General features: G+C 46.7%; 1 protein-coding gene across 2 annotated transcripts in view; it reads right to left on the reverse strand.

Annotated features, from left to right (window-relative positions):
- Positions 1 to 26,728, reverse strand: part of CHST15 (carbohydrate sulfotransferase 15) — a 615,742-nt gene extending 589,014 nt beyond the window's left edge. The window contains exon 1 of one of the 2 annotated variants that reach the window (XM_069612030.1): positions 26,558 to 26,728. The gene's annotated coding sequence lies outside the window, so the exon portion shown is untranslated. Of the gene's footprint in view, positions 1 to 2,060; positions 2,175 to 26,557 lie in introns of those variants that run through there. The other variant, XM_069612031.1, reaches the window with a different exon arrangement.
- Between the last annotated feature and the right edge of the window lie 930 nt (positions 26,729 to 27,658).

Consider the following 27,658-nt stretch of genomic DNA (forward strand, 5'->3'; position numbering starts at 1 on the left):
TGCACTCACATGACATCCCTGGAACCTGCTCTACCTGCCCCAAGGCCAATCCCTGCCCTCACATGACATCCCTTTAACCTGCCCTACCTGCCCTAGGGCCAATCCCTGCCCTCACATGACATCCCTGGAACCTGCCCTATCTGCCCCAGGGCCAATCCCTGCCCTCACATGACATCCCTTGAATCTGCCCTATCTGCCACAGGGCCAATCACTGCACTCACATGACATCCCTGGAACCTGCCCTATCTGCCCCAGGGCCAATCCCTGCCCTCACATGACATCCCTGCAACCTGCCCTACCTGCCCCAGGGCCAATCCCTGCCCTCACGTGACATCCCTGGAACCTGCCCTACCTGCCCTAGGGCCAATCCTTGCCCTCAGATGACATCCCTTGAATCTGCCCTATCTGCCTCAGGGCCAATCCCTGCCCTCACATGACATCCCTGGAACCTGCCTTACCTGCCCCAGGGCCAATCCCTGCCCTCACATGACATCCCTGGAACCTGCCCTACCTGCCCCTGGGCAAATCCCTGCCCTCACATGACATCCCTGGAACCTGCCCTACCGGCCCCATGGCCAATCCCTGCCCTCATGTGACATCCCTGCAATTTGCCCAAGGGCCAATCCCTGCCCTCACATGACATCCCTGCAACTTGCCCCAGGTCCAATCCCTGCCCTCACATGACATCCCTGGAACCTGCCTTACCTGCCCCAGGGCCAATCCCTGCCCTCACATGACATCCCTGGAACCTGCCCTGCCTCGGAGCCAATCCCTGCCCTCACATGACATCCCTGGAACCTGCCCTACCGGCCCCAGGTCCAATCCCTGCCCTCAGATGTCATCCCTGGATCCTGCCCTACCTGCCCCTTGGCCAATCCCTGCCCTCTCATGACATCCCTGGAACTTGCTTGTAGTTTACTTCTTTTGGCAGCCAAAATAATCCTTATCTGTAGCTCCATGCATAGGAGCATCTTGCCGCTTTGGACAATATGGGCAAACATACACAACAAAACAGAAACAATTGGGAAACTCCTGCAAAAAACAGCAGTTAACTTTAGTTAGCAAAACACAAGGTCCTTCCTTTTTGTTGGTTAGATACATTGTATCCCCACTCAGTAGGAGGGATTAACACCATAATGTGGGGCAACCCCCTGTAGACGTTTGCAGCACAACACAAGCATCATATGTTTGCATGGCCTTCCACAGTCAGATGTCTTCAAAGAAAATAATATTTCTGCCAATGACACCTGAGAAGAGCTATGTTCAAGGTCCTGAACTGCAGACTGGTCTCAAATCCCGGCTTCTCCACACAACCTAAGTGTGTGCTCCCGGGCAAATCCTTTGATCTCACTATTCCTTATCTTCCCAAATTCACAGGCTATTCAAGGCACTCTCTGATACTTCTAAACCCCCTCACTCCTGATATTGCCACAGGTCAATATGAACCGTGACCACTTATACACTGTACGTCACAGTTTGTCCCCGGCTGGTGGTGACGTGTTCTTAATGTAACTCCCCATGATGCCTTTGCCTATTACAGACGATGTCCATGATCCCATTTTCTGTAACAGCATTGGTGTAACTATGTATGCAAATAATCCCCCCACCCCCTCCCCACACACACACAACATCTTTTGCCGCCCAGGACCCCACACATCCCTGCGAGTACAGCGCTAGAGTGCCAGGTGCAGCCATCAACATACATCTTATCTGTATTCGTCCTGAATTGGGAGTTTAGGCGCTATTAGGCGCTACCAGCCCGTCGGCGCCGCAGAGCTCCTCTACACAACATAACTTCCAGGTAGAGTGGAGAGAAAAGGAGTGAATGGGGAGTGTATCCACTCCCTTTTGCTTTCAGCGACGCTTTATAAATAACTAATAAAATATATTTTCAAAAGAACGCAATTCTTTTATGACGCTCCTTAGCGCCCAGACTCCTGATGGATAAACCTGTGATTGCGGGTTTTACACGCAATCCAAGACAAGCGTTGACCCGCTGAGCTATCTTGCCATCACACATTCATTCACTCATGCTTGGAAGAGCTCCCCTGCACACTCACCTGCTGGCCAGTCACTGGGGCTGCCTGCAGGGTCTCGCCTCCCGTGTGAGGCTCTGGGCGCTCCTCTCAGGGAGACCCTCTGCTCTCTGTGGGACCCCGACCTCGGAGCAGATCCTCCGCCCCGACACATCAGTGGCGTCAAGACTCGAGGCGCGGATCATCCACGCAGCTGCTGCCACCTAGTGGCAAAGTCAGCAAACGACGCCTCGCTTACGGCCGAGGGTCGCACTTCTCTGGCTGCAGAGGGCGCGCGTGCGTGCATGCATGCGTGCGTGCATGCGTGCGCGCGCGCCCGGTGTCCAAGATGCGTGCACGCTCATGGGGCACATTTCAAAATGCTGAGATTTCTACTTTTAAAGAAAGAATGTGTTTAGTGTATGGTTTTTATATAAGTATTGAATGTATGACTACATTGTATGTGAAATGTGTCTTAAAACTAAAGCAGATTATATGAAATAAAAAAAATCAGTGCTGTGTGAGGGTGTGGGGGGCTTTGCCTCCAGCTGGGAAACCCCACCGGAGGCAGCTGTGGGCTGCATAGAGTACAATGGAGAGGATTCCTAAAGCTGACTCCAATGAGTGATGTCTCTACTTTTACAAATGAGGCTGCAGTGCCTGAACCCCGAGAGTAAGCATGATGCCTGAGGGTAGCCATGATCCCTGAGGGTAGCCATGATCCCTAAGGGTAGGCACAATCCCTGAGGGTAAGCATGATCCCTACGGGTAGCTACAATCCCTGAGGGTAGCCATGATCCCTGAGGGTAGGCACAATCCCTGAGGGTAAGCTTGATCCCTAAGGGTAGGCACACTCCCTGAGGGTAAGCATGATCCCTAAGGGTAGCTACAAGCCCTGAGGGTAAGCATGATCCCTGAGGGTAACCATGATCCCTGAGGGTAGCCATGATCCCTGAGGGTAGGCCAATCCCAGAGGGTGGACATGAACCCTAAGTGTAGGCATGATCCCTGAGGGTAGACATGAACCCTGAGGGTAGCCATGATCCCTGAGGGTAGGCCAATCCCAGAGGGTGGACATGAACCCTAAGTGTAGGCATGATCCCTGAGGGTAGACATGAACCCTGAGGGTAGCCATGATCCCTGAGGGTAGGCCAATCCCAGAGGGTGGACATGAACCCTAAGTGTAGGCATGATCCCTGAGGGTAGACATGAACCCTGAGGGTAGCCATGATCCCTGAGGGTAGGCCAATCCCAGAGGGTGGACATGAACCCTAAGGGTAGGCATGACCCCTAAGTGTAGGCATGATCTCCGAGGGTAGACATGAACCCTAGTGGTAGGCATGATCCTTGAGGGTAGCTGCAATCCCTGAGGGTAATCATGATCCCTGAGGGTAGCCATGATCCCTGAGGGTAGGCACACTCCCTGAGGGTAAGCTTGATCCCTAAGGGTAGGCACAATCCCTGAGGGTAAGCATGATCCCCGAGGGTAGCCATGCTCCCTGAGGGTAGCCATGATCCCTGAGAGTAGGCCGATCCCAGAGGGTGGACATGAACCCTAAGGGTAGGCATGACCCCTAAGTGTAGGCATGATCCCCGAGGGTAGACATGAACCCTAGGGGTAGGCATGATCCCTGAGGGTAAGCAGGACCTCTAAGGATAGGTATGATCCCTAAAGGTAGCCATGATCCCCGAGGGTAGGCATGTTCCCTGAGGGTAGACATGAATCCTAGGGGTAGGCATGATCCCTGAGGGTAAGCAGGACCTCTAAGGATAGGTATGATCCCTAAAGGTAGGCATGATCCCCGAGGGTAGGCATGTTCCCTGAGGGTAGACATGAACCCTAGGGGTAGGCATGATCCCTGAGGGTAAGCATGATCCCTGAGGATAGGCATGACCCCTGATTGTAGGCATGTTCCCTGAGGGGTACGCATGATCCCCAAGAGTAGGCATGATCCCCGAGGGGCACGCATGATCCCCGAGGGTAGGCATGATCCCTGAGGGGCATGCATGATCTCCGAGGGTAGGTATGATCCCCGAGGGTAGGCATGACCCTCGAGACTAGACATGGTCCCTAAGGGTAGGCATGACCCCTAAGGGTAGGCATGATCCCTGAGGGTAATCAGGACCTCTAAGGATAGGTATGATCCCTAAGGGTAGGCATGATCCCTGAGGGTAATCAGGACCTCTAAGGATAGGTATGATCCCTGTGGGTAGGCATGATCCCTGAGGATAGGCATGACCCCTGAGAATAGGCATGACCCCTGAGACTAGAATTGGTCCCTAAGGGTAGGCATGATCCCTGAGGCTAGGCATGACCCCTGACGGTAGGCATGATCCCTGAGGGGCACACATGATCCCCGAGGGTAGGCATGATCCCTGAGCATAGGCATGACCCCTGAGACTAGACTTGGTCCCTAAGGGTAGGCATGAAGCCTGAGGGTAGGCTTGATCCCCCACTCTTCACCCCCACATGGGTACTCATGTCCTGTGGATAGCTCGTTATCAGGCACTCACCCGGCAGGTATGCTGGGGGGGGGAGAATGGGGCGGGGTGTATTGTGAGACACTCTGCATGTGAATAGAGGACCCTCATGCACAGCACACAGGATGCAGAAGTCAACATGCACTTAGTGAATCTGGGGCATTGCACTTAATGAGCCGATTATAGGGTGTTTCCCCGTGGGTATGAACCCTGCCAGGCTGCTCGATTAAGCTCTTACTCCAGTGGGCAGCACGCGGACAAGAAGTCGAACAACAGTGAGCGGATGGGTAAATATAGCAGAAAATATGAGCAGCACGCAACCTGGGAAGACCACCCTCAAGACATTGAAAAGTGGGCATTGCAGCCAACGCCAGACTCTGACCTTTGAACTGGGCAAGGCCTAGCCTGCCGATTCCAAGCCAAGCTCTTCCCATTCCAAGCCCAGTTCTTCCCATTCCAAGCCAAGTTCGTTCCATTCCAAGCGAAGCTCTTCCCATTCCATGCCCGAATCTCCCATTTCCCCTTGCCATGCAGTTCCAGAAGTGTCCAAATGCATGCATCCCCCACCAGAAAAGCACCAAATGGGCAAGGCAATGGGTCCAACACATGTCAGTCACAGCAAATGGCCAGTGAACACACACGTGCCAGGGATGCGGGTAGATGCAGCCATACACGAGCACCGTAGCCAAAACGTGGCGCCCGACAAATGGACACACAAGAAGCACCCATGTATGACAAGTGAGTCCCTGTCATGAATTGATGGCCCACTGCACACACAACAACAAGCCACCTTGGCAGGCCAACAGGCAATGTGCACTCCCACCACCTACTTGCAGGAACACACATTGAAGCCAACATACCCAAGTAATCCACATCACATGAGCAGCTGCAAGACAACCACAATGTTGCATGAGTGTAATGCAAGCCCCCAGACATGACTCAAGATGACTAACTGCATACCATTTCTAACATGCACACAGTCCACTGACAATGACAGGGCTGGAACATCAACCTCTGACACATCAGCTGCATACAAACCTGCTCAGCCCGCACTCCTCGCCAGCAGGGCCACACAGCAGGGCAGGGCTAGCAGGCCACCTGCACCACCATCACCACCTTCACCACCATCACCACCTGTGCCACCATCACCACCTCCACCACCCACCACTGCAACTGGCACACCAACAGTACCTATGGCTGCTGCTATCCCCAAGGCAGTGCTCAGTGGCCCCTCACCTAGACAGTGGGGAGACACGCCAGTTGGCAAAGCCACCACTGCGAGGCCTGATCAAGCCCCTATCAATGGACACAGTGCTGCCATCCCTCCCATGTCCGGTGGAGGCCAGGGACCAGGCACACCCAGTGCTTAATTTGTTTAAAAAAAGTGCCAAGGCCCAAAAATGTTGGGGCACTCCTATGACATTGTACGTGGGCAGTTCCCCACCACTGCTGCCACCACCCACAGCTGCTTCCCACAGTGTCAGCATATTTGGGGTTACACTGCAGCTCCCACTTGCTCATTGTGATTGATGCATATATGGATATCATATTCAAAGTGATCGTGAGACAATAAGGGACAATAAGGGGCTCGAACATCCCCACACATTAAGCACTGAATAAAGGGATATGGGTGTTTACTGTGTGGGGTGAAATATAACCCCTAAATGCCAGAAATAAAGAGGCCAGAGTCATTTATGAATGCTCACCGTAATATAAGGCCAGCAAGGAAATTTTGTCGGACATAAGGCCTATGGAACCTAAATCTAAAGGAAAGAAAGTGGGCCTAAAATTAAAAATGCAAAGATATGCCTTTCAGGAAGGAACAGAAAGACCTGTGGCAGACAAATCCATGGAGAGCTGCACTGACATATAAAGAAACCACAGGGCACAGTATCTTCAATGGTATACCAGATTGTGCTCCAAGCAGCTAAAGTAAAATGGAGCATTTCATGTGAGATAAATAAAACGATGTCATTTTCGTTTTTCCTCATCCAGATTGACAATATGCTCAGCAAAATGCATGCCAAACTTTCAAAATGTGAACATGGTTTCTGCATATAACCCGCCTTATATATATATGGACAATCTAGAAACAATACTTCTATATGTTGAAACTGTGTGCATTATAAGATGTCATTTAAAATTGCAATTGTGTGGGAGTTTAAAAGGCCATGTGCTGCTGGGTACATAAGCCAGTAATTTCTCCAGAACATGAAACCTAACCTCAAAGGCCCTTCCTCTGCGGCCCTGAAGCAAGGGGCCTGAGTGTCATCCTTAATCAGGACCAGTACTTACAGAAATACACTTTGTAGAACGAAAACAAGGTGAAGACCAGATAAAGTCATGTTCGTTCAGGCAGCAGGAGTGACCTCCAGGTCACAAGTCCCATAAAAAGTCAATTAGTGCAGCTATCAGGCTTCTCTGCTTAGCCACGTCCTTAAAGAGAAATGAAACTTAAAAAAGGTGGGGGCAGGAGTGAAAGGGACCTGTGAAACTGCAGTATGTTTAATGGAAAGAAATACATTTTATTGCATGCAAAGGGCAGCATACATGTCACAACGGTCATTCCAGACTTTTATTAAAGGTGACAGTCACCCCCTTGCAACCACGCTAAAACGATTTTGGTGTGATAGACATAACTAAAGTTATTAAGGAAAATTTGATTTGAGCCTTCCCTTGTTTCCAAGAGAGGTGAAAGTTGGTATGCGCGTCCAGGTTAATAATTAATGCGGAAATGGTAAAGTGGCATATTTTTCACTGATATGGATCCTGAGTAAATGAAGAAAAACTATATCTCTACATAGGAAGGCCGTGCAGATTGCAGCCTAATCTTGGCTGATTCGCCTTAAATTGTAGTTCTTAAAAATATATTCATACATGTAAACATTTGGAAATTTAAGGTACTTGCCATGTTGAGAGATTTCTGTGTCAAAACATGGTCAGGCCCATCTGTCAAAGTGTGATGATGAAGCTTTCGCCTTCCACAGGTGTCTCAAATCACTCCCTCATCCCCTGGTCCTATCAGACACCGGTGGGAGGTGGGTAGTGATAATCAACCAATCCCTTTTGCGAGAATCATGACAAGTTTGTGACGTCATTTGCCCTAGAAGTTGATTAGTTTGCATTAGAATTGGGGTTCTTCCACTAATTCCAAGAGGCAACCTGCTTCCGAAATCTGACGAGAAACATCCCAGCAGAGAGGCCCAAAGCTTGCATTGGAGGCAGGAACCAGGAGACATAGAAGCTGATTGGGACCCCTTGGATGACTCAGAGGAGATCCTTGACTGACCCCTTGCTGTCCCAGCGGTGCCCTGATGTTCCCTGATGCCTAGTTCCAGACCTCTCCTGAAAGTAAGACCACCCCAAAGCCATAGATTGTGTAGGCCCTATATTTTTCCAGCATTGTTTTAGTTATTTCCCCATATAAAAATATCCTGTTTTGCTGTGTAGATCCCTAGCATATTTAATTAAAGTAAATTAATTAATTCCCCTATAGAAATCACAGGTGGTATTTGTTGGCATTCGAAACTAACAAACTCTTCCCTGTTTGTTGTGAGCCGGTATAGACATACAGATTTGCCAAAAGAATTAACCCCAAAGCCCTGCTTCCAAGTGTGTGCACAGGGTGTAAAAATAAAATCCCCTATTGATCCCTTCATTTTAAATCAGAAGTGGGAAGCCTGGTAGTGCCTTTGCCCCTGTGTACCCATTGTGCTCTGACCAAAATCCCAAAGCCCTGCCTGTTCTTGTCAGGTGTAGCAAAACAAAATCCCCCTTGCGTTTCATTCTTTCACATTGCAGCTGTGCTTATATCCCAAAACCGATTTCCCATTGTGCTCTGACCAAAACCCCAAAGCCCTGCCTGTTCTTTTTAGCTGTGGCAAAACGAATGTCCCCATTTGTTTTCTCTCTCATATTGCATTGTGATTCAAATCCCAAATCCGATTTTCCCACTGTGTTCCCACTCTCTGCCACTGCCTTCCATTCAGAGGAGTAAAGTCTAATTGATGTTTGGAGGGTGAGCGTTGCTGGGAGAAAAGCATAACAAAATCTGCAATAACTGTGTGGGTTGAATTGTTCTTTTCTGTATTGGTGGGTGATTTAAAAGGAAACTCTTGTAACTGCATATCTTAGTATTATCTCTGTGTTGGTGCCTGTACGGAAGTCATTTAGTTCTTGTGTTGCCACAGCATTGGTGGCTGATATCAATCCATTTGTGATATTTGGTTGAAATAAATCAATAAATATATATATTTTGAATACACACCAGCCTGGTTCCTAGTCTATTGTGGCACTGGGCAATTGTTGGGGTTGGGTGTGAGACGGGTTGGAAGCCTTACCAAAATGAAACAAATAAAAACATAGTGCTTTATTGTCCCCCACATTGGGGGAAAGGAACTCCCTCAGTCGGGAGTGACCGCGTAATAAACCACGACATCTGTTTAGACCAGGGGTGCACAACTGGTTTTGACAGAGGGCCGAAAGTACCTTACATGATGGCTATAGTGTGCTGAAAAGTAAATGTGGGCGGGGCGGTAGGCGCAGCAGGCATGGTGTGGCAGGAGGCTTTTTCACCCCCCAATTTTTATTAAACACATGGAAAAATAATACGTTTTTGAGGTGTAACGATTTTTATTTGTATTTCAAACTTACATTTTGTACTACACATTTTCCATTGTTATCATTTATTTCTATTTAGCTATTGCATATTGTCTATTTAATTAAATTATATATATTTAATTGACCCTTGATTGGACATTCCGTTATTTTAGTCTGCTATACTTTGCTGTTTGGGATGCCCAAGAGGAGTATGGCCTTTGTTGAGTCAGGTTTCCACAGAAAGTGTGCCTGTTTTACCTTTATTATTGGGTTCACTCTTGGAGTGCGACACTATACCCCATGGTCCCCACCCCCAACCAAACACTATGCCTCATGGCCCCCACCCCTCAACCAAACACTATGTCCCATGGTCCATTACACCCACCCCTCCAACCAAACACTATGCCCCATGGTGCCCACCCCTCAAACACTATGCCCCATGGCCCCCACACTTCAACCAAACACTATGCCCCATGGCACCCACCCCTCAACCAAACAATATGCCACATGACCCCCACCCCAACCAAACACTATGTCCCCTGGCACCCACCCCTCAAGCAAACAATATGCCCCATGACCCACACTCCTCAACCAAACACTATGCCCCATGGCGCACACCCCTCAACCAAACACTATGCCCCATTGCTCCCACCCCTCAACCAAACCCTATGCCCCATGCCCCCCAACCAAACACTATGCCTCATGGCTCCCACCCATCAACCAAACACTATGCCCCATGGCCCCCAACCAAACACTATGCCCCAGGACACCCACCCCTCATGCAAACACTATGCCCCAAGACACCCACCCCTCATGCAAACACTATGCCCCAAGACACCCACCCCTCATGCAAACACTATGCCCCAAGACACCCACCCCTCAAGCAAACACTATGCCTCAAGGCCCCCACCCCTCAACCAAACACCATGGCCCCCACCCCCCAACCAAACACTATGCCCCATGCCATCAAGCATGCACCATGCATACATACTCATACAGACCTGAACCCCCACCCCCAACTCAGCACACTAACTCACAAGCACACACCAATACACTATACACCCATACAGACCCGAACTCCCACCCCCCAACTCAGCACACAAACTCACAAGCATACACCATGCACCCATACAGACCCAAACTCCCACCCCCCAACTCAGCACACAAATTCACAAGCATACACCATGCACCCATACAGACCCGAACCCCCCCACCCCCAACTCAGCACACAAACCCACACGCATACACCAATAGACTATGCACCCATACAGACCCGAACTCCCACCCCCCAACTCAGCACTCAAACACACAAGCATACACCATGCACCCATACAGACCCGAACCCCCCACCCCCAACTCAGCACACAAACTCACAAGCATACACCATGCACCCATACAAACCAGAGCCCCCAACTCAGCACACAAACCCACAATCATACACCAATACACTATGCACCCATACAGACCCGAACTCCTACCCCCCCAACTCAGCACACAAACCCACAAGCATACACCAATACACTATGCACCCATACAGACCTCAACCCCCCAACCCCCAACTCACCAAACTCACAAGCATGCACCCATACAGACCCAGAACCCCTACCCCCGCATCTCAACATACACTGAACGTGCACACAACAACAACAAACATTCAGGCAGACCCGACCCTCCCCATCCCCCCAGCATCTCAACACACACTGCACTTGCACATAAACACATTCAGGCAGACCCGACACACACCCTACCCCTGCATCTCAACACATACTGCACTTGCACACAAACACATTCAGGCAGACCGACACACCCCCCCCCCCTCCGCATCTCAACACACACTGCACTTGCAGACAAACACATTCAGGCAGACCCGAGACACACCTCACACCCGCATCTCAACACACACTGCACTTGCAAACAAAAAAAAACATTCAGGCAGACCCGACACACACTCCACCCCCGCATCTCAACACACACTGCACTTGCACACAAACACAAACATTCAGGCAGACCCGACACACACCCCACCCCCGCATCTCTACACACACTGCACTTGCACACAAACACATTCAGGCAGATCCGACCCACACCCCACCCCCGCATCTCAACACACACTGCACTTTCACACAAATACATTCAGGCAGACCCGACAGACAGCCCACACCCACATCTCAACATACAAGCAGCACAAATGACACACACACACATAAACAAACAAACATCCCTCCTCCCAAAAAAAATCTGTACTTACCGGACAACGTGCTGGAAGGCAGGCTAGCTGGAACGCTGGCAAAGGTCCCGTACTACGGCTGGCGTGGGCGGGGCAAGGCTGAAATGCCTTCCGGCATCAAGCCTTACTGGCCACGCCAGCCGTAGTGCAGGCCCTCCATTGGTGCAGCACACACGCACTACGTGGCTTGTAGGAACTGCGTGGTGCATGTGCCCCGAACCAATGAGGGCCAGTGTTTTGTCCGGTCCGGATGGCAACAAAGACTTTACCTAATGGAGGGCGGCCGATGCTGCTTGCGGGCTGCCCTCCATTAGGAAAGTCTTTGTTGCTGGTGAGCCGGACAAAACGGCATGGCGGGCAGCAACTGGCCCTCGGGCCGTATGTTGTGCACCCATGGTTTAGACAGTTCAGGTTAGAGATATGGGGTCAGACAGGGGGGACGCAGGATGTAGAGAGGGGGAAGGAGGAGAGCTCTTTGGCTGGTTAAAGCTAAAGATGCCTGACCTTTAGATGGGGACAAAGGGGGTGACTGGAGGACAATGAGAGATGCAGCATAATGTTCTAGAAGGTAAGATGAACAATTTGATCTCCTGGAAAAGGTTCATTGATGATACTTTGATTATATGGAGGGGATCACAGGAATCCTTTGAACATTTTGTATCAAATCCCAACAAGAACTCATTTGGAATTCAACCAACTGGACAGTCAAATCCCACATATATTGAGTTTCTAGACCTTAACATTTTCATTGAGAATTATGTATTACAGACCAAAACATTTAGAAAACCCACAGAAGTGAATTCTGTCTTACATGCTCACAGTAGTCATCGGAAGAGTACCATCAATAACATGCCCAGTGGGGATTCTCTAGAGCCAGGAGGAACTGGAGTCTAGACAATGACTATGTTAATGAATGTGATATTCTCACTCAGAGATTTAAAAATAGGGGATAATGCCCGTCATTCATTGAGAAAGCTCACAATAAATATGCCATTACAGAACAATCCCAACTGGTCAAGTCAAATAGGCAAGTCATCGAACATCCATAGCATATTGCTATTATTACACAATATTCCAATGATTCGTCTGTACTATACCAATTAGCTCTGAAACACTGGCATATATTGAAACTGGACAAGGATATAGCACCCTATGTATCTGGGAAATTTAAATTCACGTTCACCAAAGCTCCGACCATTAAACAAATGGTCAGTCCATCTTTTTTGACTAATCTTCAACAGACAACAGGGAATTGGCTCAGTATTTCTAAAGGTTTCTTCAAGTGTGGGAGTTGTAATTTCTGCAAATATGCACAAGACAATTGCCAGTCTTTCACAGATAAATATGGTATGACAGTGAATATTAAGGACTTCATCAACTGCAAAACCTGTTTTGTCGTTTACGCCATCATTTGTGTTTGTGGAAAACTAGATGTGGGCAGCACGATCAGGCAGCTGAGGGTCCGGATAAGGGAACACCTGGCGAGCCTGAGACCGACTGACCCCAAATGACCACTTGCTTTACATTGGCAACAGGAACACCAGTTGGCCAACAAAGAAGATCTTAGGTTTATTGGATCAATGAAAACTAAGAGGGGCAAGAGAGGGGGGGGGGCACTGAACTTAAATTGAGACAGCTGGAATGTAAACTTAAATGTTTTCTGAGAAGCACGCTCAATGGTCTCAACACAGACCATGAAATGAAAGTGTTTCTATGATTAGTTCACATATTTCATGTTCGGGATCAAATTTTTTTTTATATATTATTAGTATTATGCCATGAGAATGCTGAACCCTTGTCAGCATTTCACCTTTCGGTACTTCACAGATTTATCCAGGAATGTTGCGATGCAACTATGATCTGATCAAATTAGTGCATCAATGGATACGGCTCTCATTCTAATGCAGTTAGTTATTAATTTAATTTTCATTTGGTGGATATCTACACAAACCAACACCTGGGAACTGATTAGTGTTAATACTTAATTGATCACATTAGCAACACATGTAGGCAGAGTATGACGGTTTTTTAATATATCACTCAAAGTTTGGTATGAATTTTATTTTCATCTGGTGGTTATCTGTATGAACCAATATTTGGTAAATGAGCAGTACTAACACTCAATAGCTCACATTAGTAAGATTATGGTGTTTTTTTTAAAATGCAGGAACGAAGCAGAATCATTCCACAAAGAAACTGTGACGTCTCTTTGTTTAAATCTGACATCACACGTTGGATTACGCGTGACATCATCGCGCATACGTGATGGAAACAGCCCGTTGCACGCTCTAAGTGGATTAATTTATTTTGTGTAATGGCTAGACTGCGGGTCCAGTGAATTACTATCAGACATACTTTTCACATTGGGAGCTAACCTGTTATAGGTAAGATTGATTGGTACTTCTAATCACATGCTTTACTGGTCATAGAGACTCTATACTGGTTGGTTATTTATCAGATGAGCACGACTCAGCATTCTGTTTCTTTTATCACATTAACATTAGTGACAATAACATTGATGACACTCAAATTTTGTAATTTTGGGCTAACAGGTATACATTTTGTGGCGCATGCATCTATGCAGTTTATTGGGAATATATCGATCTGTCAGTCGTGTGAAACGATCTTCTGGGAAAACAGTATTCTAGAATCCCAGGTATGTAGTTGTCTATGGTTAATTAAAGTCAGCTATTACATCTTGATTTCTCAGTATTGAAAAATATCACTGTCCTTTTACAGGTCCGTATGAATATTTTGAACACAAAGCACGTGAATTGCCTGAAATATATCTGAGGACTTTTTTGTCCTACGTTGGGACGCATTTCTTTCAAGGTGCAGTGTTTCTTTGCCAGCTGAATATAATGAGATATGCTAGTGTACTCTTTAGCGGTTATAGACCTAGTGTGATTGTATTTACAAGTACTTGTGAAGAGTAAGTGCCAAGCACCATCCACACTCCAACCGTCCCCTTCGTAGTACCAGGAACGTTCACGCCAAAGTATGTGATGTATGTTGAGCAAATAAACCAGCAGAGAGACGCCATCAGGCTCTGCCCAGTGCCTATTAGAATACCAGCACCTATTAAAGTAACGAAACCTAACAAAACCTGGACAGTGAGGTACCCATCGAGAAAACCATATACACAAGCGAGACAGAATGACGGTTGTCAAAATGTAATACCCGAAGAAGCCAAGAAGATACTAAAGGAAGACGAATGGTGACATCATGAGAAATTGGACTGACGCACATGTGGAAGATATAATGACCTGAGAATAATGACAAGGAGACGAAATACCATGGATAAGGGACATTTTGAGCCTATGGTGAAACAGCTGATGTCAAGTTGGAGAAGCTTATGCGATATACACGATGAAGATATGCAACCAGTTTAAATGTGTACAGATGCTGCAAAGAAATCATGAGGCTTGCTTATGCTTAGTAGTGAAATAGATTGTGGCAAGTGCCATCTATACATATATCTACCTCAAAAGGCAAATAAGTATACTTCCACTACGCACACAAGCAGAATTGAACAGAGGTTACTAAAGGTCTCAGAAAGAGAGTGCTGCAGAAAACAAATAGAGAATTAAGATGGAGAGAAACCCAGCTGAAGGTAACCATGGCAAGAAGCTAAGGTCGTATTGGCTGGAATAGGCCAACAGTGGATACAATAAAAGAGAAAAAAGAAAAGAGTATCCTGTTCAGAAAGGTCAATATAAGCTACAGATGATAGACGACTGGCAGAATTAAATCAAATACACAAAATTGCATGAAGAAGAGGCCGATTTCACGGTGTCCAAATCACGTGACAAGGCAGGCAGGAAGGGATGAGACTTTCTTACCTACGCATGGAGCCCTGCCGTACCCATACTCCTTAACTTTCCCAGATCAAAATGCAGACTCAAGGCCAAACTACAAGGAAATAATTGACACATGACCACTGAGGTGATGATTGATTGTAAGATAATTGTAGGAAAGCTGGGGTGCAGACTAACTGCCCGCACCTAGCCTCATTATTCTGCATGCTGCTAAGCGAAGTGGAAAAGTACGGGTGGGGTTGGTGCCAACCCAATCACAAGGGACCAAGTAATCTAGGGTCCTATAGTAAGTAGAACCAATGAGACGTCATACTTTTAGTGACGTTTACAGTAGCCATTTTGAAGGAAGGGCTTGGTTGCCCCACCTGGCAGTGTTCATCCAATCCCCTCTTCGCATTACCATATACAGATATAGTACCTATATGAAAGTTACCTTCCTCTAACCAATCAAGTTGCATGCTAAGTTTTAAGATTTACACGTCAGTGTTGACGAATTTTTGGTATAAATATTATGTTTTTTCTGAAATTAATTGGAGTTTAAGCGAGAAGGAAGATCGAGCAGTTGCTGATTTTCATTAAACTCCCATTTTTTTGTACTTGTTATTAAACTGACTCCCTTTGCCAAACTATTGAGTTGTCATTATTATTTGATTCAAGAGTACGAATCTGCATCCCCATCTATCTCGAGGGTGCTGCTGCTCATCTTAAATGGCTGTTTGGAGACCCCCCAGTCTTATGGGCCGACTGGGGTCTATCCAGTTCACTTGGTAGCAGAGATTAGATGGTTCGATTAGATAAGACACCCATTGACCGTCGACATAAATAACTGCGGGTCCTCGGCAATATCACAAGTCCTTTGCCATCTGGCTGATAGAACGAGAAGCTGCCCGTAGATAGTGGCTAGTTTAATTAAAAACCCTGCAGGTTAGGTCTGAAGGAACCTTTGCTTTCCCCCAAGAAACCCTTCCCGCGTCTACGAGCAGCAAGAAAAGGTGGTAATGAAGGCGGTGATCCCGAGCATCCGAAGAGGAAAAATATGTGAACGGTGAGTGAAAAGGACTGAATGCTTTGGCAAAAGGTTGCATGCATTAGAACAAGTAAAGGAAGGTAACGGAAGGAGGTGGGACAAAAATAATGACAGAGTAAGAGCATAATGCATATATAAGGGAAAAACATTGACTCAAGAATGAACGAGAAATAGAGAGAGATACTGGGAGTAACCAAGAGAGGAGTATACACCCAGATACCTATGTTTTAATAGAGCGCTAGAAGAAGCCTCCATTTAAGATCCTGAATTGATAGGATGATGTAGGAGACCAGAATCGATTAAAGACAATCTGAAAGAAGTGGCCTTAAATTCTCTGTTGGAATAATAAATAGGGGTAGGATTCATCTGAAGAAGCATATTGTCAAAAGAGGAATAATATCGTGCCTGCTAATGCAATAAATATATGTATATTGACCTACGCCAAGCTGCTCGTAAATCACTTGCGAAGGAATCTGTGTTGCAAGGTCCTGACCTTAAAATCAATGTAAGCCACCATTTTAGGTCAACCCGCCATTTTAGGATTTGCTTTGTAAAGTCACCCTGGGAGTTAAAATGGTGGACGATGTCATTACGAAATACAACATGGCCGTCTTGACCTCTGTACGTAGCTAATATGTAACTTGCCTGCAGGCCATTTGTTGAGGTCGTGAACTGAGACCTTGTCCTTCGTTGACCTGTGTGTAAGGGATTACTCGTGCAATGAAACTAATCCACGAGTATACGATAAAGACAATGTATTCAAATACTGAACGTAGAACACTTGTTTAACTACATTGTATTAATGTTTAAGAAGACCTACATGGAAAATCCCAGAATACATAGTTGCCGTATAGGCTTGTTGATATTGCGGATGTGCAAGACTTGGCATGAACCCTAGATCGGTGATGTATTAGTGGAATATTAACCCGAAGTGGGGCTGGACATCATGCTCACAAAAAGTATAAAAAGCCAATGCATTCTAATGTACAGCGTCTCTCACTGAACACATTGAACCACGTTGGAGTTCGTTGTGCTGTACTGAGGGCCGATAGCTATCTGATTTTTGCTCTGTTCTTAGTAACTGGATCCAGTACTTGTATATTCCTTTGTAACCCGTGTTCGGTGTGTTTCCTTTTGGGGTATTCAGCCTCGATATTTTGATTTTGTTTTCACAATATGGCATGAGATTTGTGTAGCCGGCCGGAGTCTATTTAGTCTGTCTTGTCTATTTTATGTTTTATGACGTCAGGAGATAAAAAACTTTAAAAAATAATATGAAAATTGAGCGATTGAATAGATAAAATGTTGCATGGCATAGATTGATGAGCTTTGTTTATAAAAGTAAGGGTGAAATTATTTTTGAAAAAAACGGGATTGGAGCTTGTGACGATTGGTGTTCACTCATATTGTTGATTTTGTTTGTGAAACGTAAAACATAACAAAGTGTTATATAAGGAAAGGATAGACAGGTTAAGCATGGATGACATTACCCCATTGGTAAACTTGTGCAAACAGTTACCGAAACATGCACCTAAGCTTAAACTGTACAGTGCAGAATGGGTTAAAGGGACCGCAAACAAAATGTTTATGCCATGGCCCCAAGGAGGATCGCTATCCAAAACGGTCCTGCAGCACATGACGACATATTTGCACGCCACGTATACTGGCAAAAAGTTAGACAAATGCCTATCAAGTTTAGAGCTTTGGAAGATGTACCAATAGGAAAAGGAGGAGGAGCCACCATTAGATTGGATACTGAATATATGCACAGAGGAGGTTAAGGAGCCTTCTGCGCCACCCGCCCCATCTGAAACGAAAAGCGAATCTAGTAAAGACAAGAGATTATACCTGTTGAGAGAACTTAAAGCAGCCACGAGATATAGCAACCCAGCATATGAGTTGCTTATGCAAAGTCGTGACGAAAGTCCAGAGAAAGACACAGACAGAGATATTACCTCCAAAGTTCTGAAGGACAAGGAGAGGCACGAAAAGGAAAAAGGAGACCAAACACAAGCAAGTACATCTCTAGATACAGGAAGAGTGGGAAAGAGATGGAAAGGAGATGAGGACAGAACTGATGAGACGGCATTCGCACAGAACAAATGGATGGGAGGATAGATTTTATTGAAACTCGATGGCAAAGGCATTGCGGATATAAGACAAAAGGGAGAGCAAGATGAATTAAAAAGGAAAAAGGAGAAAAATGAAAACCAATTGAGAAACAAAGGGGCTAAGAAGAAGGATAGACAGAAACGAGAGCAGTTATATCATGATGAGCAAGTCAGAAAACAGAAAAAGGCAGAAGAGCAACAAAAACGCAATCATAAGCAAAGAACAGCTGTTGATCAGGATAGGCAGGAACAAAGGAGAATAGCAGAAGAAGAAGAAAAAGTACGGGAAAAGAGGATAAAACGACAAAGAGAGGAGGAAAAACAAAGAGCAAATGAATGCAGAGGTGCTAGGAAACAAGAAGAAGATAGGGTCAGAGAGGAAGCAAAGAAGTGTAGAGAGTTTGATGACAACATAGAACGTAAGCGAAGACAGAGAGCACGGGATCTTGAATATCTGTAAAGAGTGGTTAAAAAACCAGATGCAGTAGTAGACTGGGAAGATATAGAAGAATTCTTCCCTGAGTACGATTCAGCACTAGGCATGTCTAGGGCAAATATCAAAGATGACTTTGACACAAGAAGCATCGGAGAGATAATTGAGAGAATATATGATGAAATGGGGCTAGAACAGGTACTCCAAGGGAAAGGAGAGGACGAGCATCTTGAGAGCACTCAGTTGTACGATACTGATGACGCCTCCCGAAGTAGCAGAAATAGAGAGTTGTCCTTAGATAGGCTGACGATAACCAGAAAAGAGGAGAATGAGAGAAGTTTTACGAGTTGGGCACAGACAATATCAGATGCAGAAAGAGAACAATGTAAAGAAAGAGAAGACAAGAGAAGACCCGAGAAATGCATCTCTAGAGGAAAGGGAATAAGATGGTCAGATTGTAGTGGGTCTGCACCCAAGACATCAGAGTTAGCCATGCAATCAGATCGGCATGAAGGAGTGTCATATGGTCAGAGGGGGGTGTCTCCACCACCCTATGTGAGGAGACTAAGGGCATTACCAGGTAGACAACGATGCAGGAATATCACCTCTGCGGTGGACAGAAAGATCATGAGAGTGCAAAAGGAGTGTCATGTGTCACAGTCCCGTTACTCGAAAAAGGAGGAACAAGGCCACAATATATACCTTGGACACAAATGGATTGAGAAAACCTGAAAAATAAGCTCTCAATGTTGATATCGGGAGCCAGAAAATGGATACATGAGTTAGAAAGAATGACGGGAGGCAACACGTTAGCTATTGGGGACATTAAGGGTCTTTTAATCACCATACTTGGTGATAGAGCTGACGATGTATGGACACGTACAGGTTAGCCTGGAGTGACTACAGTTAATACTGAGCATGAGAGTGCACCATTTAACAATTGCAGAATCGCGGTATGGAAAGCGCTTCGAGTGCTATACCCAGACACTTCTGATATGGGAGCTTTAATGACACGTAAAATGAAGGAGTCAGATGATCCTTTGCTTTACATTCAGAATTTCCAAGATGCCTGGGTGCTGGAAACTTGTGAATCTTGGGGGAAATCTATACCCGTGTTTTACCATATTTTATGCCAAGGGTTGCCAGAACAAGTAAAAAAGCAGCTCAAGAAATTGGTAGGAATTGAGGCCAAGCTGTGGTCTGAAATACAGTTGACCATTGTGCACTATTGCAGGCTGCTGCAAGAGAAAAATTGCAAAAAGGATGCTGCACGAAAAGGCAAGAGGCCAAATAAGTGCAAAAAAAGTTGTATAAATATGCCATTGAAGGGGCAATGATTACTAACACAGATGGATCAAACATGCAGCAGGTCAATAATCAAGGGCAGGGTGATCAAAGCAATTACTGGTTTTACCCAAGAGGAAGAGGCTTTCGAGGAAGAGGATGGCAGAGTAATCAGGGAGGTTTCCAGACTAATCAGGGAGGTTTTAAAACATGCAAAACGGCAACCAGGATATGCAGAATGGGCAAATAATCAGACCACCGCCAATATGTTGGACGTGTGGGATGACAGGGCATCTAGCACGCACAGTCAGAAGTCAAGGAATGGTGCAAAACGACCAAGGTACAAGAGGAGGGATGGTGAATACACCTGCGTTCTCGCAGCAGGGTGGAAATGGGGTTGCACAAAATCACACAGTGCAGCAGCAAGCACCGGGAGTACAGCAAAGTTTGCAACCACAGAATGGGACACATTTTCCACAGGGACAGTCTCAACAGTTGCCAATGCAACTGTCACAGATAACAGGTACAGGACAGGCACGGAATTCTGGAATTGACACTGAAAGAAATGACACTGGTGATGGAGGAGGTCAATTCACTCAATATGGAACAAAATGATATATGGACTAGGACAGCTCACTGGGAGACCTGATGTGTTCCATCCTATCAGTGACACTTTACCCTCATGAGGAACCAAGGATAGATGACTTTATAGGGGATAAAGAATATTCTTTCTTAGTTGACACGGGGCGACACACTCGTGTATACGTGAAGGCAAGTTTTTTTTGTCCGGCAATGCCATAAATACTCAGGTCTTCCCAGGGGCAACAAGTCGTGTTCCTTTCACAAAAGAACGTCCAGTCTCCATAGGAGAATGTGACATGAGTGTGCCACTGGTAAATTCAAGGCAAACCCCAGTGAATATATTCGGACAAGACCTAATGACGAAGTTAAACATGACAAAGTGTGAGGAGAGATGGCCTTGCTTGATGGCTGTGATGATGAAGGCAGACAATGGTGCACAATAATCGCCATTGGGGAAGGTTACAGATTGACTGACGTCACTGATGACGATCTTTTTGAAGAGCAAACAGGTGAAGATGAGATGATAGTTGAGGTTAATCTCATTTATTGTGTGAAAATTATTAAAAGAGAAGTGCCTCAGAGGATGATGCTGGCACAAAATCGTGCTGAATATTTTAATGATGACATGGAAAAGGTGCCTGTCACAGTATGGACTACAGGCCTTTATGACGTAGGCTTACTGAAAGGAGACGGAGAAGTGAAGATTAAATTGAAACCAGGAGTAATTTTACCAAAAGCATTACAGTATCCCATGTCTAGGGAAACAGGTGAAGGGATTTTAAAAACAATTTCTGCCATGATTAAGCAGGGCATTTTAGTGACGTCAGAATCATCGTGCAATACTTTGATTTACCCCGTGAAAAAAGGAAGAGGGGTCTTGGAGGCTAGTGCAGGATCTACACCCAATAAATGACATTGTTGAGGCTGAGTTCCCTCTAGTCCCTAACCCGTCCACAATCCTATGTAATATTCTCGTTGAGGCACGATATTTCACGGTGATTGACTTGAAAAATGCATTTTTCTCAATCCCATTGCACAAAGACACACACGATCTGACATAATTCATGTTCAGACAAGTTTGTCTGAAAAGCACAAGGCTGCCTCAGGGGTACTGTGAGTATCCTTCGATTTTCAACAGAGTCCTACAGATGGACTTAAGCAATATTGCATTAGAGAGTGTTGTTTTACAATAGGTGGATGACGTTCTAATTTGCAGCACGACAGAGGAAAAGTGCAGACACAATTCTATTCAGCTATTGATTATATTGGCTGAGAAAGGATATAAAGTTGACAAAGAGGAGTTACAGTATTGTCAATAAGAAGTGCTGTACATAGGCGAGCTGATCTCACATGAGGGGAAAAAGGTTACCCCTGAAAGGGCTGAAGCCATCTCAAAAACAGCCAAGCCACACACAATAAAACAAATGCAGAGTTTATAGGATTATGTAATTATGTTAGAGCATGGGTCTTTGATTACAGTTACTATACCAAGCCCTTGTTACAAGCCTTAAAGAAAGCACAGGCAATGAAAGAAAAAAATGTGTGGACTGAGACAATGGAAGAAGGGTTTGTCAAAATAAAAAAGGTCATTTGCACAGCACCAGTTTTAGGGATTCCCAATTATGCAGAGGAATTTTACCTGTGTTCACACACGAATGGCAGTGTTAGGACGGCAGTACTCACATTGAAAACCACGCTAGGGTACAAGCCCCTGGCATACTACAGTGGGAATCTACACCCAGTGATGAGGAGTCACTTCCTGTGTGAACAATGTTTAGCTGCCACATCATTCGACATAGAAAAGGCTACAACCATTGTGATGGGATGTCCAATGACGTTGTTCATCGAGCACGCATTATTTGCAGTTTTTGAGAAACCAAAAGGCATGTTAACATCTCAGAGAGCATCTGCTTATGAAGTGGTCATATCAAATCCAATGATTAAAATAGTTTGATGTAAAATAGTGAACCCAGCTATGTTTATAGCATAGCCTGTCACTGAAGGAGAGCCAATACATGACTGAGTGAACTATGAAGAATTTTATGATGAAATTCCCAGAATAAAAGAAGATGCATTGACAGAAGGAGACATCGTCTTTGTTGATGGTTCTTCGAGGATCGATCAAAACAATGGACAGAGATATACAGGTGCCGCTGTGGTGAAGCACATGGCAAATGGAGAATTTCGAGTACTCATCGGTGCACGATTACCCTCTCATTATTCAGCACAAGCTGCAGAATGATTGGCGTTGATACTCGCACTCGAGAGTCACGCAGACCAGGAAGTGACAGTGTACAGTGACTCTGCCTATTTGATATCGACAGTGCACACAGGTCTAGCACGCTGGAAAAGGCGGGGCTACCTCCGAGCAGACGGCACACCAGTGCAGCACGCCGCCCTATTGGACAGGCTCATTAAGGCACTATAACTCCGAGTTGGCATAGCAGTCGTGAAATGTGCCGCCCACACGAAAGGGACAGATTTTATCTCACGAGGAAATCATGCAGCTGACAGTGAAGCCTAGCGTGTGGCAAACAACGACAAAATAATAATGAATGTGGAAATAACTGATGTGCATGAGAGATTGATTGTTGCTCGAAGCGAGCCTGAAGGATATAGTAATATGGAAAAACCCAGTTAATGGAGATCCAAGGGGAGGCACCACAGGAAGAGAAGAACTGATGGAAGCAAAGATGGTGTTCTTTAAACCCCTCTGAGAGCTTGTGTCGACAAGACAGCACTGGTAAACCAGTGATGCCTATAGCCTTATTAGAAAAATAGCACTGGAACAGTTACACTATCCAGCGCACATGACAAAGGAGAATCTAGCAGCAACAATTGCTGTAAAATGGTTCATACCGAACTTGTCAGAACACATTGCATTTTTTATAGTAAACTGTATAATCTGTCAGCTGTTCCTGGCTGGGCATACACTATGTGTGATTAGAGGAGTTATCCCAAGGCCTAATGGGCCTTTTCAGCACTTGCATACTGATTATGTTGATATGATTCAAGTATGTAATGGGTACAGGTATCTAATTGTTGTGGTGTGTCCATTCTCAAGATGGATAGAAGCAGGTCCATGTACACACCCAGAATCTACCTGTGCAGCCAAATTCATGGTGAGGGAGGTGTTTCCCAGATGGGGAGTGTGTGAGGTCATGAGGTCAGACAATGGACCTCACTTTGTTAATGCAGTATTTGAACAGATCAACTTGTTACTTGGTATAAAGCACAAGTTCTCATCTGCGTATCATCCTCAAGGGAATGGCATATGCGAGAAGCTCAATGGCTTGTTAAAGGAAAGGATAGCCAAGACGAAGCTTACTCTGAAGAAGGGATGGCTACACTGTCTTCCTCTGGAACTGTATGCACTCAGAAACCACCTTGGTTCTGAACATCATCTTACGCTGCACGAAATTGTGATGGGCAGAAGAATGCACATGCCATTAACACCCCAAAATAGAGCTAGATGTGATGCTCAGCAAACAGGAGAAGTGTTAGGATCGGAAATCCAAAACTACTTGAATTGAATGTCATCTTGTCTTACTGTAATTTCAGGACAGCTGCAGCGTCGACAAGAAGGGTGCAGGGCAGCACAGAACACAGAAGGAGATACTACAACAAACCAAGTTCCGGACTTACATGTACCTCAACTATTCCCTTGGGACACGGTCCTGGTGAGAAATCACACAAGAAAAATTTTGGAAGAGCCAAGGTTCAACGGTCCCTTTAGAGTGGAGGACGTCACACCCTCTGCTATCAAGTTACAGGGAAGAAGAGCTTGGATCTTTCTGGGTGACGTCAAGCTATACATCGGAGAAGACCCTCTGCCTGCACCCCACTGCGTGGAGACTACAGACAATGGGGAAGAACCACAGCACGTGCAGACGTGATCCAAGACGAGGAAGAAGGACGCATGACAAGCAAAACAAAGACAAAGAACTTTTGTGCAAGTTGTGGCTTCATTTTGGACACTTCCTTTGAGCAAAATAAGGGGAGAAGAAATAAAAACACGGACACTCTGTGCATCCTAGTTGCGGGGTGAAGAAGAAAATTGCACGTATAAAACCACAACATAGCTTGCTGACTTTAAACTTTGGACTGAGGCACTGAAGCCTGGATAAGAAAAGACATGCCAAATTTTGATCGAGGATACATAAATTGGAAAAGAATACAGTATCCTAACTCTTTCGAAACAGAAGCCTTATTTGGACTCGCTTATGGTGTCATGCAATAAGGACCTTACCAAGGACATTATGATCTATTTTGAGTTAGTATTGAGGTCATACGCGTCGTTGGTGGGAAGGCTCACGAACATTACAGAATTTCTTCAAGATCCTGAAAATGAAAAGACAATAAGGAAGCTGTTCACAGTGATTGCAGAGCAGTTTATTTTGCTTCCGGAGTACAGAGAGGACAAGACAAATCTCCCTGTTACTAGAAGATAGCACACTAGTAAGCAATGTGTTTTTTTGCCTAATTGAGGACTCTGCAGAGCTTGTGGGGAGACCGGAGACCTGCCAGTGTTGATGTCCTCCCTTTCATCAGAGACCCACTACTTCAACACATTGACCAAATATATGCACGGTAAAAACAAAGTAATGATGAAACCACTGCGACAAGAACTCTTTACTTCAGGTAGCAACACCCAATCCCAGCTTTTCGCACTGCATTCCAAAGTCAGGGGGTGTTTTCAAGCTCAAGTTACAAAAAGACAGGCAGAAAAGAATTGTTCCATTATCTGTATCCGGGTAAATAGGTGGTCAAATGCCTGAGTTGTGTACTGGTCTCAAATCCCAGCTTCACCCCTTCTAAGTGTGTGCTCCTGGGCAAATCACCTTACAAGAGTAGGCCTTATCTGCCAAAATGAGACGCCCATACACGTGCTTCGGCTCACTCTGCCCACTGCTCCGGAACAGACTCACGTATGTTATTGCCCCACATGTAATAAGGTACAGTGAGCAGTCATGTCTCACACATCATCCCGTTTTTGTCTCTTGGCTCCTGCTTTCAACATAACTTCCCATGATCCCCTCGGGTATTGAAGTCTCATTCTGTGGTGTTATTTTCTGTGGTGTGACCGCATGTGCCAGTTAGGGGGTCCCGGGGTCCCGCAATTCCTGCTGGTCACAGACGGACAGAGGCTCGGAACAGGAGTGCTCGCTGTCAGTTTGGCCATGCTTATTAAAGATAACATTAACTCAATTCCGCGATGGTGGTGTCATGGGGGCTTTCAGACAGACCCTGGTCTGGCAAGGAACAAAGTCTTCTGCCTGAAAATGAACAGGCACCAGGGAGCCTCTGAGGGGCACCCATGGGTGTATGTGGAGAGCACACACCTGTGCTTGTCTGAGGAACAGAACACACCCTTGTGTTGTGTCTATTGGGAGAGCACGCACGTTTGTTCCCAGGACGCAGGCCTCTGAGTGCCGCGATAGGGCACACGACTTCAGTGCACCCTTATACTTCTCTGTGTGTCCAGGAGCACACGTGTCACCCTGCACCGTGTTACAAGCGCCGACTTCTATCCTTCCCAGCACCAGAGAGAAAGTAGGATATGCCATCAGGGGTGGAGGAAGATAGCAGTAACGCAGGCGTGTGTCCATCAAAGTGGGTGCCCTGTGGGGGGGGGGGGCTCAGAGAGCCAGGGTCTGAAGACAGAGGGTGGACGCGAGGGAAGAGCGACAGTGGGAGGATTAGAGAGCAGAGCTACAGGGAATAGAAGCAGCCAGAGAGGCCGAGAGGGGGCGAAAGACGTAAAGAAAATGCCGAGCAAAGGCAGAAAAGAGAAACGACGGAGCGGGGGGGGGGGGGGGGGGGCTGAAGAGGGATGGAATGGGAAGGATGAGGCGCGAGGCCAGTGGGGAAGGAGGATGAGGGGTACGAGCAGCCGATGGAGGAAAAGAGAGCAAGAGGAGGGAGGGGGATGAGGGGGGCACCAGGCAGCCCCAGGTACAGAACCCAGTAGCATCTCTACCTTCATGGCAGGTCCCGGTGCCTTCTGCCTCACAGCCTCCGGCCCGTGGGGGGCCTCTCCAGGGGGGCCCGCGCCAGGGTCTGCCTGCAGCCTCCGAGGTTCCGGGGTCTCTCTGTGCACCCCCTGCTCCTTCTTCCCGGCTCCATCCTCTGCCTGTTGGTTCGGCCTCCTCGGGACAGCTCCGCTCATTGGTTCCCAGTGCTTAGCACTAGCCCACGCCCCGCCCCCTTCCCCACATGTGCCTGCCTGCGTGCACAGTGCTGCTTGCACACTCGGTCCTCTCACACACGGCGCATGCATGCATGGATGCCCTCATCTCTGCGCATTACCTGCGCCTCTGCATTTCCTGCAAAGCAGCCCTATGGATATCTCTCCACAGCCCCCGCCCCACCCTTCACTAGCACTGCCCGATCTCTCCAGAAACTATCCATACACTCTGCATGCATGCCTTAACAACTTCAGCCTGCATCTCTCTGCAGCCTCTGCATACATCCCTCAACAACCTCTGCCTGCATCTCCCCACAGCCCCTGCCTCGCCGATTCACTAGCACTGCCCGTTATCTCCATAAACTATCCATACACTCTGCATGCATCGCTCAGCAACCTCTGCCTGCATCTCTCTGCAGCCTCTGCATGCATCCCTCAACAACCTCTGCCTGCATCTCTCCACAGCTTTTGCATACATCCCTCAACAACCTCTGCCTGCATCTCTCCGCAGCCTCTGCCTGCATCCCTCAACAACCTCTGCCTGCATCCCTCAACAACCTCTGTCTGCATCTCTCCGCAGCCTCTGCATGCATCCCTCAACAACCTCTGCCTGCATCTCTCCGCAACCTCTGCCTGCATCCCTCAACAGCCTCTGCCTGCATCCCTCAACAACCTCTGTCTGCATCTCTCCGCAGCCTCTGCATGCATCCCTCAACAACCTCTGCCTGCATCTCTCCGCAGCCTCTGCTTGCATCCCTCAACAACCTCTGCCGGTATCTCTCTGCAGCCTCTGCATGCATCCCTCAACAACCTCTGTCTGCTTCTCTCCATAGCATCTGCCTGCATCCCTCAACAACCTCTGCATGCATCCCTCAACAATCTGTGCCTGCATCT

The sequence above is a fragment of the Ambystoma mexicanum genome, chromosome 8 (assembly GCF_040938575.1).
Source record: "Ambystoma mexicanum isolate Mex_15411 chromosome 8, UKY_AmexF1_1, whole genome shotgun sequence".
Lineage (NCBI taxonomy): Eukaryota > Metazoa > Chordata > Amphibia > Caudata > Ambystomatidae > Ambystoma > Ambystoma mexicanum.